The sequence below is a fragment of the Mustelus asterias genome, chromosome 3, assembly GCF_964213995.1.
Source record: "Mustelus asterias chromosome 3, sMusAst1.hap1.1, whole genome shotgun sequence".
Lineage (NCBI taxonomy): Eukaryota > Metazoa > Chordata > Chondrichthyes > Carcharhiniformes > Triakidae > Mustelus > Mustelus asterias.
This window is the reverse complement of record NC_135803.1, coordinates 114,780,904-114,796,396: the sequence shown is the minus strand read 5'-3', so window position 1 is coordinate 114,796,396 and position 15,493 is coordinate 114,780,904. Positions and strand designations below refer to the sequence as shown.

The following is a 15,493-nucleotide window of genomic DNA, read 5'->3' as shown; positions in this document are numbered from 1 at the left end:
ATCTGCACATCTACACATTTCCATGCAGAAATGAATGGAATGGATATTTAAATATCCTGCAAATAATTGTATTTCAACACGTTTTGCACACTCAGAATAATCGTGCAGATTGCAAACATATGCATTGCTATAGCAACTCGTTATGACATTTTGATTTGTAAGGATCTGCTGCAGCTGTTCTGTTCAATTCAATGAAGTACAACTCATCCAAAAGTTACAAATTTGACAGTCGACTAGAATGTGGTCAACAATAATTGCAGTTCCAGAATTCAACACAGCAAAATTTGATACAGCAAAGAAAACATGGATGTTTTAGTTGGGTGTAACATTCATTTTTTTTTTGCAGAGTATGGGATTTAAAGTAAACATCTGGTCACCACAGTCACAATAGAGTGCATTCATTCTCAATCCAAATTTAAATTAACAAGTTTTGGAAACAATCTTTTACAGTTTGGAACATGTAGGCTAACCTTTCCAATGTTTCCAAAACTCTTTCATTCCAACAAAATTGGGGTTGATTAAGTTACCATTCTAAAGAAGGCAAGATTTCCTAACTTTAAGAATTTCTCATTTGGCAACAATATCAGATATTCCACAATGAAACAGTGCACACAATGTCCAGGCCCTGACTGACACAACCACAAACCATTCCTAACTATGCGTTCTAGTTCACATTCCTGGGATCTGTCTTAATCTGCACACATGATTTGTGCATTGATGAGTAAGTTTTTTAAATCTATTTAGCATCATAAGCAGAAATTTTGAAACAGAATGGGTAGGATAATGAATACAGAACAGCTGTTGCCCTGTTTATTGGTTATTTGTGGCTTTTATGTCAAAGAAAATTGGATGCAAGAATCATTCCCTATGTAATTGAATGCAACAACTATCGCTGTGGAATTTATATATTTTTAAATGCATTTATTTAGCACCTTATCACCTCGCATAAATATCTCAAAGCACTTAGCACACAATTAATCTTTGAAAATCATAACTGTTGAGATGCAGACAAACAAATTAGCCATTTTGTGCACAGCAAGATTCCATTAACAGTAAAAAAAGAATGACCTTAATCTGTTTTAGTATGACTTAAGAGGAGAACATCAACCAGGACACTGGGAGAATTCCAGTTCTCATTTAACTGTTACCAAATCAGTAGAACTTTTGTTTTGAGATCTGCTTTGAGGAATGGTCCCTCAGGTAATAGGACACTTCCTCCAATATTGTACTGGAGTGCCAGCCTTGGACTGCTCCAGGCTCAGAATTGGTCATGCCCTCAACCTTCTGATTGAGCTGCTTTAATGCTATCAGCTAAGCCTGGCATGCACTCTATTTTTCAAAAGAGTGACTTAAACTATTTAGAAAGTTTCATGAAACAAGTTACCATCAAATTTTTATTTAAATTTTATTTTAAAAATAGGGTGAGAAATTCCAACTTTGTTGCTGCTGTGTGAGTCTGGCCTCACCATGACACTGTCCCAGGGATAAGGCCATTTAAATAATAGGGCCAGGTGCTACTGAGTGGACACCTACCACATGGCCTCAGCAGGATTTCAAAGCAGAAACCTGCCACTCTGTCAGGGGGAAGAACATGCAGGTCTGCGAGAGGATCCAAACCTTCATCATTGCTGCTGCTTTGCTGTTAGGCCAAATTCAAATTGCAATTAATCTATTTGGAATGGATTGCTATTTGAATGTGGTTCTGTCGAACAACACACAAATTTGTGTACACTAAGTACACCTGCTTCATGCATGTGCACTTACAATTGGGTCTACATGAGGCATAACGTCAGATTTGAGAAAACTGGAATTCAGCCAGACATGCCGCAAAAGGAACATCAGGGCGAGGTGATGACAGACGTCCCACGCACTCAATTGAAAGCTTTTGGTACAATAGGTATGAGTTGAAACCAGGCAGGCAAAAACACTTTCTGGCAGAATTGGTTTGCTCCAGGTCCGCTGGATTCCGGTCCCATTCAGGGCTGGAATTTCTATGCTGCAATATTTAACAATGAAAATGGCTTGAGAAAGTAATAATGCCTGATTTTATTGGGCCTGGACTCATCTGTGATATTTTTCTTTGGGTGAGCAAAATAGAGCGTGCTGACACCAGACCTCCTTCAAATCAAAGCACTGAGTTCTTAACACCAATGTCGTGAGAGTGAAAGAATTAGTCATGTTTGAAATAGTACCACAATTTCAATACTGCGAACAAATGTCAACTGTCTACCGGATAAGTTAGCACAGGCATCCCATAGGAAGCTACTTCCATTGCATTTGCAGTACCTGAATAATGATGAAACTATAATGGTGTGATATCAAGCACTGTAGAAAGTGACTTCCCCACCAAACTGACACATGATTTGAGGGTTGGCTGTCACTCAAACCAGCCTGCAGGAAATTGTGTCAATTCCCATGCTAGCCACTAGACGGCATGTCTCGTCAGAACAAAATCTTCCCACTCAGCAGGGATCTAAAAGTAGTCCTCCATCCCCAGACTGACAATCAATGAGTTGCACAGAAAATGGCATGGAATAATTTGTATTGCAGATCATTCTTCTAGCTGAAAATGACTGTGGCGATGAACTATTTTCCATAAAGTGGTATGCAGTGCAAACACATTCATATACCTTTAATACCATGATTAGAAAGGGGGAGAACTGGTCATCGCGAGTTGATAATTGGTTTCCATTATGTGTACTTGTGCAAAGATGAAATAATTGGGCTTGCATTAATGCAATGCAAAAGTAAATTTCACTGGTAATTCTATGCTTCGTAAAAATTCCAATCAAATTCAAAACTTCCCCATTCCTCTATTGCACAGGCAAGAGGAATCAAATAAAGGTGTGTTCTCACATGGTTATACATGTATATTGCTTTTGAATGTGACACATTGCTTCCCTTCAACTTAAGATTAGGTTTTTATATTTTTCCATTTACATCCCCTCAAATCTTCTGAAAGCGATTGAGTACTAAAATTCTGTTACAAAAATTGTAGTGTAAATCTATTCCAGTAAATAAGCTTTCAAGTTGTAAGGAGGTAACCATTTATTAATACATGCAGAAATATATAGTTTCTAAACATGTCAATAATTACTAGCTAAATAGCAATTTTGAGCCAATATTTAATAATAATATGAAGCACCAGTAAAAGAATAGTCAAATAAATAGATACTTTTCCACGCATTCAAATAGAGGAAGTCTTTTCCTTCATAAGGCATAGTAACCACTTATTCCACCCACCTCACCCCCTACATCTTAACTCACCTATCCCCTAACCCACATACCCTCTGATCCACCTACCCACTTAACCACCTACCCACTAACCCAACTCACCCATGACTGGAGGGAGACAGTGGGATAGTGGTAAATGTAATCCAGAGATCCATGTTAATGTTTTGGGGCATGAATTCAGATCCTAATGTGGCGGAGCACTACTGTGTGGTGGAGTTTGAATTTAGTTAATGGAACTGGAATAGAAAGCTGGTTTTAGTAATACTGACCATGAATCTATCATTGATTGGTGTAAAAGTCCATCTAGTTCACTAATGCCCTTGAAGGAAGGAAATCTGTCATTCTCACCACACCTGGCCTACATGTTACTCCAGGCCCATGGCAATGTGCGTGACTTGTAACTGCCCTCTGATATGGCCAAGCAAGTCGCTCAGTCCAAGGACAATTAAGGATGGGCAAGAAATACTGCCCTTGCTAGTGTCACCCACATCCCATGACAGAATAAAACTTATGCCCTACTCACTTACCTACTTCACCCACCTACGCTCTACTCGCCTCATTCATTCACTTAACATTCAAACTGGACATTTAAACTTACCATACAGCAGCTAGTGCTGTAAAAAGGGGTCTGTGTTGTCTTCCTCTGACTCTACTATGATCAGTTGGAGTTCTCAAAGGGGCGCTGTGCTCTGCATTTCTGGGACAGACACATTTGAAAGACCCCATTAGAAATGCAGAACAATATTGGGTCAGACAAATTTTCAGATGCAGCAGCAACATGACGATGACTGCCGTTTCTCAGATGACCTGGGCCAATATTCAACGGCAAAAGGGATTGTAGGGATAATAAAATGTTCTTGCTTGGAAATATCAAGGTGGGCGAACTTTATTCTAAATTGCTGCCCAATATCAGTTGGTACCAATGACAGAAAGTAAAAGAAATTGGAGTCAAAAGTTCTCTGCCAAAAACCTTTGCGGAAAATTGGCAAAATTTTCTTCTGCCCCTTTCATATCTAATAGCAGTCTGCTGTTCATTACATGTACACATTTTCAATTTCAGAAAAGTCCCCAAAACACAGAAGGAGGTTGTGGAAGCAATAACTATTAGATTTTTAACAGTTGCAGGCATATTGTGTATTTTATAGGAACCTGTCAATGAAAAGAAATAAAAATAAGTGAATGAATAGCAAGAGCAAGTTTCAACATGGCAAAGGAAAAAAATGACATGACTGCTGGACTAATAGCTATTGCACAGATTTGAAAGAACCCAATTTGCAGAAAAGGTATTTAATGTGAATGAGTGGGGTGAGTAAAGGGTAAGTGAGTAGGGCATAAGTTTGAATCTTTCATGAGGTGTGGGCGTTGCTGGCAAGGCCAGTATTTCTTGCCCATCCTTAATTGCCCTTGAACTAAGTGACTTGCTTGGCCATTTCAGAGGTCAGTCACAGGCCACTCACACTGCCATGGGTCCAGAGTCACATGTAGACCAGATGTGGAATGGATGACAGATTTCCTTCCTTAAGGGGCATTAGTGAACTGGATGGTCTTTAACAGCAATCAATGATAGATGCCACCTTCCAGCCTGGAAGCATCTCAATACAAAGGTATTCACAGCCATGGTCAGCTTTTGACCGACTGGCAGCACACCCTTGCTCTTTTCTTAAGGGCGATTGTTGGAACAATTGCCATTAAAATACAATTGTTGGAAATTGTAAGATTATTAGTCAGAGATCAGCCTGTATGTGAAATTAGAGGCTCACAACTGAGGGAGATATTTCTTAGCAAAACATTTAGATTTAGCAAATTATGCCCCGAGTTGCAGAACTTTTTTTTAAAAGAGTGTATTAAGTGCCTATAGAACACAGACACATTTCAGGATTTAAAGTAGAAAGTAAGTCTAAAGCCAAACAACATTCAACGGTCCAAGAAGTGAGCATAGCAACAGCTGCCAGTATCAATACAAAGTGTAAGTACTGTGGGCAGAACCCATAACAGCAAAAAGGAAAAGGTCCCACATATGGTCAGCTACGCAGGAATTGCAATAAACGTTTGCATCAAAACATGTGAAGCACAATGTGAAGTTTTGGTTGCTACAACTAAATGTTCAAACATCAAAAAAACAACTGGAACAATCCAAAGCATGAGAGAAAAATTATAAAGCTGAACTGGAGAAAATAAGTAAAAGGACAGGGAACAATATTAAATGGTTTAAATATGTTGAAACTATATCTCCTTCCCTATTTCTGTAACCTTATCTAGCCCTACAACCCTGCAATTCTCTAATCCTGATCTCCCAAGCATCACTGATTTAATCACTTCACCATTCAATTGCCGAGGTCTAAGCCATGGAATTCTCTTCCGACAACACGCTCCCTCCCTTTCCACCTTTTAAGACGTTCCATAAAACCTACCTCTTTGACCAAGCTTTTGGTCATCTGATCTAATATCCTCCATGTGGTTCAGTGTCATGTTTTGTTTTATAATGCTCCTATGAAGTGTCTTGGGATGCTTTTTTATTTTAAAGACTATATAAGCATAAGCTGCTATTACTTTAAAGCTGAATAAGGCTAATAAGTGTCATGGTCATGGGTTAGTGAGAAGGGGAGAGTAAAAATAACTTGCATTCACAAAGTGTCTCACAGACAATAAAAAATTAATTCTGAAGTGTTGCGCAGGTTAACATTCAGCAATCAAGAACCAACCGGAGCAAAGGTAGCTAACATCCTGGTGCATGTTGAAAGTAACACAGTTAAAGAAGTCATTGACCATGGAAGGTACCTCAAGAGACCATAAGATATAGGAGCAGAATTAGGGCATTCGGCCCTTCAAGTCTGCTCCGCCATTCAATCATGGCTGATATGATTCTCATCCCCATTCTCCTGCCTTCTCCCCATAACCCTTGATCGCCTTATTGATCAAGAACCTATCTATCTCTGTCTTAAAGACACTCAATGACCTGGCCTCCACAGCCCTTTGTGGCAATGAATTCCACAGATGCACCACCCTCTAGCTGAAGAAATTCCTCGATGTGGAGATGCCTGCGTTGTCATCTCAGTTTTAAAGAATTGTCCCTTTACTCTAAGGTTGTGCTCTTGAGTTCTAGTCTCTCCCACTAGCGGAAACATTCTCTCCACATCCATTCTATCTCAGCCTATCAGTATTCTGTAAGTTTCAATTAGATCCACCCTCATCCTTCTAAACTCCATCGAGTGTAGACTCTGACTGCTCAACCGCTCCTCATATGACAAACCCTTCATTCCTGGGATCATTTTTGTGAAACTCCTCTGGACCCCCTCCAAGGCCAGCACATCCTTCTTTAGGTATGGAGCCCAAAACTGCTCACAATATTCCAAATGGGGTCTGACCAGAGCCTTATACAGCCTCAGCAGTACATCCTGCTCTTGTATTTGAGTCCTCTAGAAATGAGCACCAACATTGAATTTGCCTTCCTAACTGCCAACTGAACCTGCATGTTAACTTTAAGAGAGTCCTGAACTAGGACCCAAGTCCCTTTGTGCTTCAGATTTCCGAAGCCTTTCCCCATTTAGAAAATAGTCTACGCTTCTATTCTTCCTACCAAAGTGCATAACTTCACACTTTCCCACATTGTATTCCATCTGCCACTTCTTTGCCCACTCTCCTTGCCTGTCCAAGTCATTCTGCAGCCTCCCCACTTCCTCAACACTACCTGTCCCTCTACATATATTTGTATCATTCGCAAATTTAGCAACCATGCCCTCACCAAAAGTCATATGTAAAATGTTAAACTTAAACAGAGATAAAACTCAATTAATGTGCCAGAAGTTGTGTTTATATTGTATCTCCCTGTAATCAAGGCTTGAAACAAGAGCTGGAAAAGATCACAGAGTTTTTGAAATATTAAGGTCCGCAAAAGTCACAAGAATTCAAAGTATAATTTTGTAAGACAGTTATCTTGCTGGATTTTATGAATTCAATGATGTCTATGATCTAACTGAGAATATGGACACAAAAGGATGCTCACACTGCCAAGCTCAAATGATTATGACCAAGTGATTTTGATAAGTTAAGCAGTGGTTTAGACAGCACAAAAATAGTAAAATATGCAGCAAGGAGATGCCACAGAAACAACATTTGTGCGGTTGAAACGGCCCAATATCTAAAGGAAGCCGAATACTTATATATTGTATAATACAACAGATTGAAAAGTTATTAGCAGTAATATGTACAGTTGAGCAACAGCATCAATAAACCTAAGTTGAGTCAGTGTGACTATAGGCAGATCATGAGCTCTCCTAAGCAAAAACACTTGATAGTATTTCAAAAAAGGCTATAAGTAATAGGACATCTGGTGAATTGCCTTTTCAGCCAGGAAAATAGTTGAAGTTTGTTGATGTCTTAAGTAGCACGTACCTTATAGTTCCAATGAGGAGCTATAGGAAAAGAGAATAGAGAAAAGGGCGGCACGGTAGCACAGTGGTTAGCACTGCTGCTTCACAGCTCCAGGGACCTGGGTTCGATTCCCGGCTTGGGTCACTGTCTGTGTGGAGTTTGCACATTCTCCTCGTGTCTGCGTGGGTTTCCTCCGGGTGCTCCGGTTTCCTCCCACAGTCCAAAGATGTGCGGGTTAGGTTGATTGGCCAAGCTAAAATTGCCCTTAGTGTCCTGGGATGCGCAGGTTAGAGGGATTAGGGGGTAAATATGTAGGGATATGGGGGTAGGGCCTGGGTGGGATTGTGGTCGGTGCAGACTCGATGGGCCGAATGGCCTCTTTCTGCACTGTAGGGTTTCTAAGATTTCTTCTAAGAATAAATACGAATATAATAGACGATTTGCCCAACACCAAGCTAGATTTTTGCAGCGTTGAGACACATCATAAATGTAATTGTTTTTGTTTATGCATTCACAGAATGTGGGTATAGTTGGAATGGCCAACATTTATCGCCCATCTCCAATTACACTTGAGATGGTGGTGGTGAGCTGCCTTCTTGAATACAACTGAGCGGCTTGCTTGACTATTTCAGAGATAGTTAAGTGCCAACCACATTCTCTGAATATCTAGTCACACACAAGCCACAATCCTTCCCCAACAACTCTATCCCACCTATCTCTGGACAGCACTTTTCTTTCCCTAAAGCAGTTTAGGGAATACACCGTCCAATAAACTCTGGCAATATAATAGCACTTACTGCCAAGTTCCATCTTGGTCTCTCTCCTTTTGTCTCTGGAAACTGCTTTCCCTTTAAGCAGCTTGATCCATTGCCTTTTTGCTGCCCCTACTGAGCCCCATGGTGACTTATCAAAATCTATTCCTCTCTGACTGCATCCTCAGCCACAGGCTGTCTCACCGATCTTGTCAGCTCAACAAGTCAGCCTACCTCCAACTTTTCAATCATCAAAACTATCTCAGACCATTTCCTTGTTATTCTTACCAAAACCTTCTGCCTCCCTCCATCCATTATACTCGCACTCCATCCTTGCAAAAAAATCACCCTCCTTCCCCACCCAACTCCCTCACAAACCTCAACTCCAAACCACTCCTCTTTGTCCTTTCTCCTTTTATGACAGCTTTATTATTGCTGTCTTCTTCATTCCTGAATTCAACACCCTAATTTTCACTGTCATTCGTTATAAAAAAACAAAGAACAGTACAACACAGGAACAGGCCCTTCGGCCCACCAAGCCTGCGCAATCACGTTGTCTTATCTAGACCAACCCCTTGTATCCCTCTATTCCCCACCTGTTCATGTGGCTATCCAGTTAAGTCTTAACTATCACGAACATGTCTTCCTCAACCATCTCACTTGGCAGTGCATTCCAGGCCCCCACCAGCTTCTGTATAAAAGACTTTCCCCGCACATCTCTACTGAACCTTTCCCCCCCCTTACCTTGAAGTTGTGCCCTCTTGTAATTGTCATTTCTGCCCTGGGAAAAAGCTTCCAACTGTTCACCTGATCTATGCCCCTCATAATTTTATAAACTTCTATCAGGTCGCCCATCAGCCTCAATCTTTCCGGGGGAATAATCCCAATTTATTCAATCTCTTCTCATAGTTAATACCTTCCATACACGGCAACCTCCTGGTAAACTTTTCTGTACTCCCTCCAAAGCCTCCACGTCCTTCTGGTAATGTGACAACCAGAATTGGACACAGTATTCTAAATGTGGCCTAACCAACGGTTTATATAACTGTAACATAATTTGCCAACTTTTATGCACAATGGCCCGGCCGATGAAGGCAAGCATGCCATGTGCTTTCTTCACCACCTGTGCTGCCACTTTTAAGGATCTTTAGACCTGAAAATCCCAAATCTGTCTGTGTGTCAATGTTCCTGATGATTCTGCCATTTATTTTATAGCTCCCACCTGAACTGGATCTACCAAAATGCATCACCTCACATTTGTTCGGATTAATTTCCATCTGTCAGTTCTCCACCCAATTTTCCAGCCTATCTATATCCTGCTGTGTTCTTGTACAATCTTCATCATTAGCCACAACTCCGACAATCTTAGTATCATCTACAAACTTGCTAATCAGACCAGCTACGTTTTCTTCCAAGTTATTTATATATATTACAAACAACAAAGGTCCCAGCACTGATCCCTGCAGAACACCCATGAGTTACAGACCTCCATTCAGAAAAAACACCCTTCTACCGTTACCCTCTGTCTTCTACGGCCAAGCGAGTTCTGATTCTATCTAACTAGTTCACCCTTGATCTCGTGTGATTTAACCTTTTGCACCAGCCTGCCATGAGGGACCTTGTCAAATGCTTTACTAAAGCCCATGTAGACAACCTCCACGGCCCTTCCCTCAATCATCATTTTTGTCACCTTCTCAAAAAACCCAATCAAATTAGTGAGATATGACCTCCCTCGTACAAAACCATGCTGTCTGTCGCTAATAAGACCATTCAGTTCCAGATGTGTATAGATCCTATCCCTAAGAATCTTCTCCAACAATTTCACTATCACTGACGTGAAGCTCACTGGCCTATAATTAGCCGGGTTATCCTTGCTACCCTTCTTAAATAACGGGACAACATTTGGCTATCCTCCAATTCTCTGGGACCTCACCTGTGGCCAACGAGGAAACAAAGATTTCTGTTAGAGGCCTAGCTATTCCCTTTCTTGTCTCCCTCAGTAATCTGGGAAAGATGCCATCTGGCCCTGGGGATTTGTCTACCTTAATTTAATACACCTCCCTCGTAATGATGACTTGCTGTAGAGGGTTTACATACCCCTCTGAGACACCATCAATCAAAGGGTCCCTCTCCTTTGTGAATACCGATGCAGAGTACTCATTAAGGATCTCAGCCACCTCCTTTGGTTCTACACATAACTTCCCTCCTTTGTCCTTGAGTGGACTAACTCTTTCTCCAGCTACCCTCTTGTTCCTAATATATGTATAAAATGCCTTGGGAATCTTCTTAATCCTGTCTGCCAAAGACATTTCGTGATGCTTTTTGCCCTCCTAACTTCCTGTTTGACTTCTTTTCTACTTTCTTCAAGTATTCTTCAAGTGCTTCACCTATTTTTAGTTGCCTAGACCTTATGTATGCATTCTTTTTCTTTTTGACTAGACACATAATTTCCCTGGTCATCCACGGTTCCCGAATCTTGCCTTTCCTGTCCTTCTTTTTCACAGACACATGCCTGCCCTGCACTCCGATCAACTGCTCCTTAAATGCCAGATGTGGATTTACCCTCAAATAGCCTCTCCCAAAGAACAGCCTCCAAATCCTGCCTAATCCGGTTATAGTTAGCCTTCCCCCAACTTAACCCTAGGACAACACTTGTCCTTTTCCATGAATATCCGAAAACTTATGAAATTGTGGTCACTGTTCACCACATGTTTCCCCACTGCAACTCTGATGACCCAGCTGGACTCATTCCCTAGTACCAGGTCCAGTATAGCCCCCTCTCTAATCAGACAATCAACGTATTGTTCCAAAAACCCTTCCTGGACACACTTAACAAATTCCTCACCATCCAGACCCCTGGCCCTAAGGGATTTACAGTCAATATGAGAAAATTTTAAGTCTCCCACTACAACAACCCTATTATTTCTACATCTGTCCAGAATCTGCTCACATGTCCATTCTTCAACTTCCCGTGGGCTTTTGGGAGGCCTCTAGTACACCCCCATCATTGTGACTGCCCCCTCCCTGTTTCTGAACTCTACCCACAGTATCTCGTTCCAAGGTGTCCTCCCTCTGTACAGCTGTAATATGTTCCCGAGCCAGTATTGCAACTCTCCCATCTCTTTTGCCTTCCCCTCTGTCTCACCTAAAACACCTATATCCCGGAACATTTAGCTGTCAGTCCTGTCCCTCTTTTAACCAAATCTCCGTTACCGCAACCACATCCAAGTTCCGCGCATGAATCAAGGCTCTAAGTTCATCTGTCTTACCTGTTATACTCCTTGCATTGAAGCAGATGCATTCCAGACCTCCTGGCCCACTTAGTTCAACCTCCCCCAGCCTGCTCTTTCTCTTAGCTAGCCTGGCCTTGGTCCCATTCTCATCCCCAGTCTCTACACTTACTGACCTACTGTTCTGCCACACTCACCTGCCACACTAGTTTAAATCCACCCGGACCACACTAGCAAACCTCCCAGGAAGGATATTGGTGCCCTTCCAGTTCAGATATGACTATTTCCCATCTCTGCCTTTTCCATGCTACTGATCCCATCTTTACCATCTTAATTCCAAAGGTCAAAAGCAAGCAAGCACTTGGTACCTATATAATTTAATCAACCATTCCAAACTGTTTTAACTACTTCTCACCTTCCTCCAGGATTATTCTGGAGGCCTCAGAATATCTACACCTCTCTTGGTCTATGATACCACCCCCCATCCCCCCCTCTTCATCATAATCAAATGCACAATCGTGGTCATTTCTCTGTCTCTGAGTGAGCCCATTATCATGTTCTTAAATTCTTCCTCCCATTCCCAGTCAATCCTTGTCTCCTAACTCATCCTACCCCTCAGATCAATGTCAATGTGTAGTTTGTTTTTGTATTTCCTTCACTCTCCTCAATCTGCAATGCTTCTGGCTCTTAAACTGCAGCAACTTTTGGACTGCCATGTGACCTGACTTTCCCCCTCCCTCTGAGCAGCAGAGAAACAATCTGGAGCAGAGTTCCTTCTCTGACCCTGCCTGGAATATTAAATTAGCCAGCCCAAAATACAGACAGTAATTGGGGAGGTCACAATAGGAGTGTGGAAATCCTGCCTCGCCATTTCTCTAACAGGCTGAATTAAATTCAAACTATAACCGCTGATGCCTCTTTGATAATATACAAAAATAGGCAAATCAGGGACCAACAATAGAATGGAATCAATCTGTTTTCCTCCACAGTTAATAGGAATGTGCCTCCCTTTCCCTCGCCAGTTTCAAGCAGCCATTGCTTCAGTTTATGTGTTCCAGGTTTTACTCCTTCCTGAGCATTTCTGTTCAGACTTTTATTCTGTGGATTCTGATAAGCAATGAATCGAGGCCTCTTCTTTGCACTTCAGTCACAAGAAATCCTAATTCAGGGTGATTTTTTTCTAGTTCTTTGACTCCCACTGTTGCTAAAATGCAATGATTAAGAATGGTGCCATGTTCTAAGCTTATTTCACTGATACATTGGGGTGCATTTGTCATAAGTCTGGATTCCAATCCCAATTACACCTCAGTTTCTCAATTACACAAAGCTTTGAAGTATGTATCCATCCGGGTAATATTTATTTATTATCTAGGGCAATCTGGCTACAACACTGGCATCTACCAAGCCATCTGCAAAACTGCCCAAGTATGTTGTCCTCAAAAAGCAGGACCAATCCAACCCAGACAATTAGTGCCCCATTAGTCTACTCTCCATCAGCAACATGGTGATGAATGGTATTGTCGACAGTGCTATCAAGTTGCTCTTAACTCAACAATAACCTGCTCACTGATAGTTTTCAATCCACCAGATCCACTCACCTCCTGACCTCATTATTGCCTTAATTCAAACATGGACAAAAGAACTGAACCAAAGAAGTGAGGTGGGAAGGACTAACATCGAGGCAGTAGTTGACTGAGTGTGACATTAAGGAGCCACAACAAAATTGGACAGCAAAATTGGAGTCAAATGGAATCGGTGGAAACTCCTCATGCCTGGCACAAGGAAAGATGATTGTGGTGGTTGAAGGTCAATTATCTCAGCTCCAGAACATCATTGTAGGAGTTCCTCAGGGTAGCGTCCTCAGCCCAACCATCTTCAGCTGCTTCAACAATGACCTTCCTTCCATCATAAGGTCAAAAGTGGGGATGGTTGCTGATGACTGCACAATCTTCAGCACCATGCATGACTCCTCAGATACTGAAGCAGGCAATGGCCAAATGCAGCATAACCTGAATAAAAATTAGTTTGGGGCTAATAAGTAGCAAGTAACATCTGTGCCACACAAGTTCCAAGCAATGACCATCTCCAACAAAAAAGAATATAACCACCGTCCCTCCACATTCAATGGCATTATGATCGCTGAATCCCCCAATATCAACATCTTGGGGGTACCATTGTCCAGAAACTCAAATGGACTAGCCATACAAATACTGTGGCTACAACAACAGGTCAGAGGTTGGGAATTCTGCAGCTCACCACCAGCTTCTCAAGGGCAATTACGGATGGGTAACAAAAAATGCTGGCTTAGTCAGCTATGTAAGAAGTTTAACAACACCAGGTTAAAGTCCAATAGGTTTATTTGGTAGCAAAAGCCACACAAGCTTTCGGAGCTCTAAGCCCCTTCTTCAGGTGAGTGGGAATTCTGTTCACAGAGCTTATAAAGACACAAACTCAATTTACATGAATAATGGTTGGAATGCGAATACTTACAACTAATCAAGTCTTTAAGAAACAAAACAATGTGAATGGAGAGAGCATCAAGACAGGCTAAAAAGATGTGTATTGTCTCCAGACAAGACAGCCAGTGAAACTCTGCAGGTCCACGCAACTGTGGGAGTTACAAATAGTGTGACATGAACCCAATATCCCGGTTGAGGCCGTCCTCGTGTGTGCGGAACTTGGCTATCAGAAACTGATAGCCAAGTTCCGCACACACGAGGACGGCCTCAACCGGGATATTGGGTTCATGTCACACTATATGTAACTCCCACAGTTGCGTGGACCTGCAGAGTTTCACTGGCTGTCTTGTCTGGAGACAATACACATCTTTTTAGCCTGTCTTGATGCTCTCTTCATTCACATTGTTTTGTTTCTTAAAGACTTGATTAGTTGTAAGTATTCGCATTCCAACCATTATTCATGTAAATTGAGTTTGTGTCTTTATAAGCTCTGTTTGTGAACAGAATTCCCACTCACCTGAAGAAGGGGCTTAGAGCTCCGAAAGCTTGTGTGGCTTTTGCTACCAAATAAACCTTTTGGACTTTAACCTGGTGTTGTTAAACTTCTTACTGTGTTTACCCCAGTCCAACGCCGGCATCTCCACACCTTAGTCAGCTATGCCCACATCCTTTGAAAGAACAAAAATATACAAACCTGCCATTTTCCACATCCAAATTGCACCAGTTAAATCATATCTTCAGTGTGATATTTGCCCACGTGAAAGATTACATTTCTTTTTTAATTGCCAAATTATTTCACAAAGAAGGGATCTTACACTTATGTTAGAGGACTATGTTACAGGTACAATATGGAGTTTCACACCACCTCCATATATTTTGGGGACTGATGGGTAAGACAAAATAGACAATACTTACTAAGATCTGAGATTTGAGGACATATCACTACAGCTAAAATGAAAATAAATCAGTGCGGGGTTCAAAGCTTGAGAGAGAGTGTTCTAATAGTCTCCAAAATAAAAGCATCTCAAAAGGATTTGTGAGTCCATTATTCTTTTATGACAAACTTCTTGATCGAAGGATGAGCAGCTAATATGCAAAACCTTTTAAGTTTGGACCATTGTGACATTATAAATACTGGATTTTTAAACATGAATCATCAATTGTACCATGATGAACAAATGAGAAGCAGGAACAATTTTTCACGTGCTTTTCCATGTACTATAGAAAAACTTACATTTTGTTTAGCGGCTCCAGAATTTTATGAAATAATCTATTTTATTAATTTGGCAATGAGCACATTAATGAAGGTAACAGTTTATAAGGTATATTAAATTAACATAGAAATATAGAAAATAGGTTCAGGAGTAGGCCATTCGGCCCTTTGAGTTTGCACCGCCACTCAATATGATAATTGCTGACCACGCGCTTTCAGTATCCCAGTCCCGCT

General features: G+C 41.3%; 1 protein-coding gene across 6 annotated transcripts in view; it reads right to left on the bottom strand.

The window, feature by feature from the left end:
• The window catches only part of foxp1b (forkhead box P1b), a 502,439-nt gene that overhangs the window by 325,482 nt on the left and 161,464 nt on the right, over positions 1-15,493 (bottom strand). For 2 of the 6 annotated variants that reach the window (XM_078209452.1, XM_078209455.1), the window contains exon 1: positions 3,833-3,933. The exons of 3 other annotated variants lie outside the window; for them this stretch is intronic. The gene's annotated coding sequence lies outside the window, so the exon portion shown is untranslated. Of the gene's footprint in view, positions 1-3,832; positions 3,934-15,493 lie in introns of those variants that run through there. One more of the 6 variants, XM_078209453.1, reaches the window with a different exon arrangement.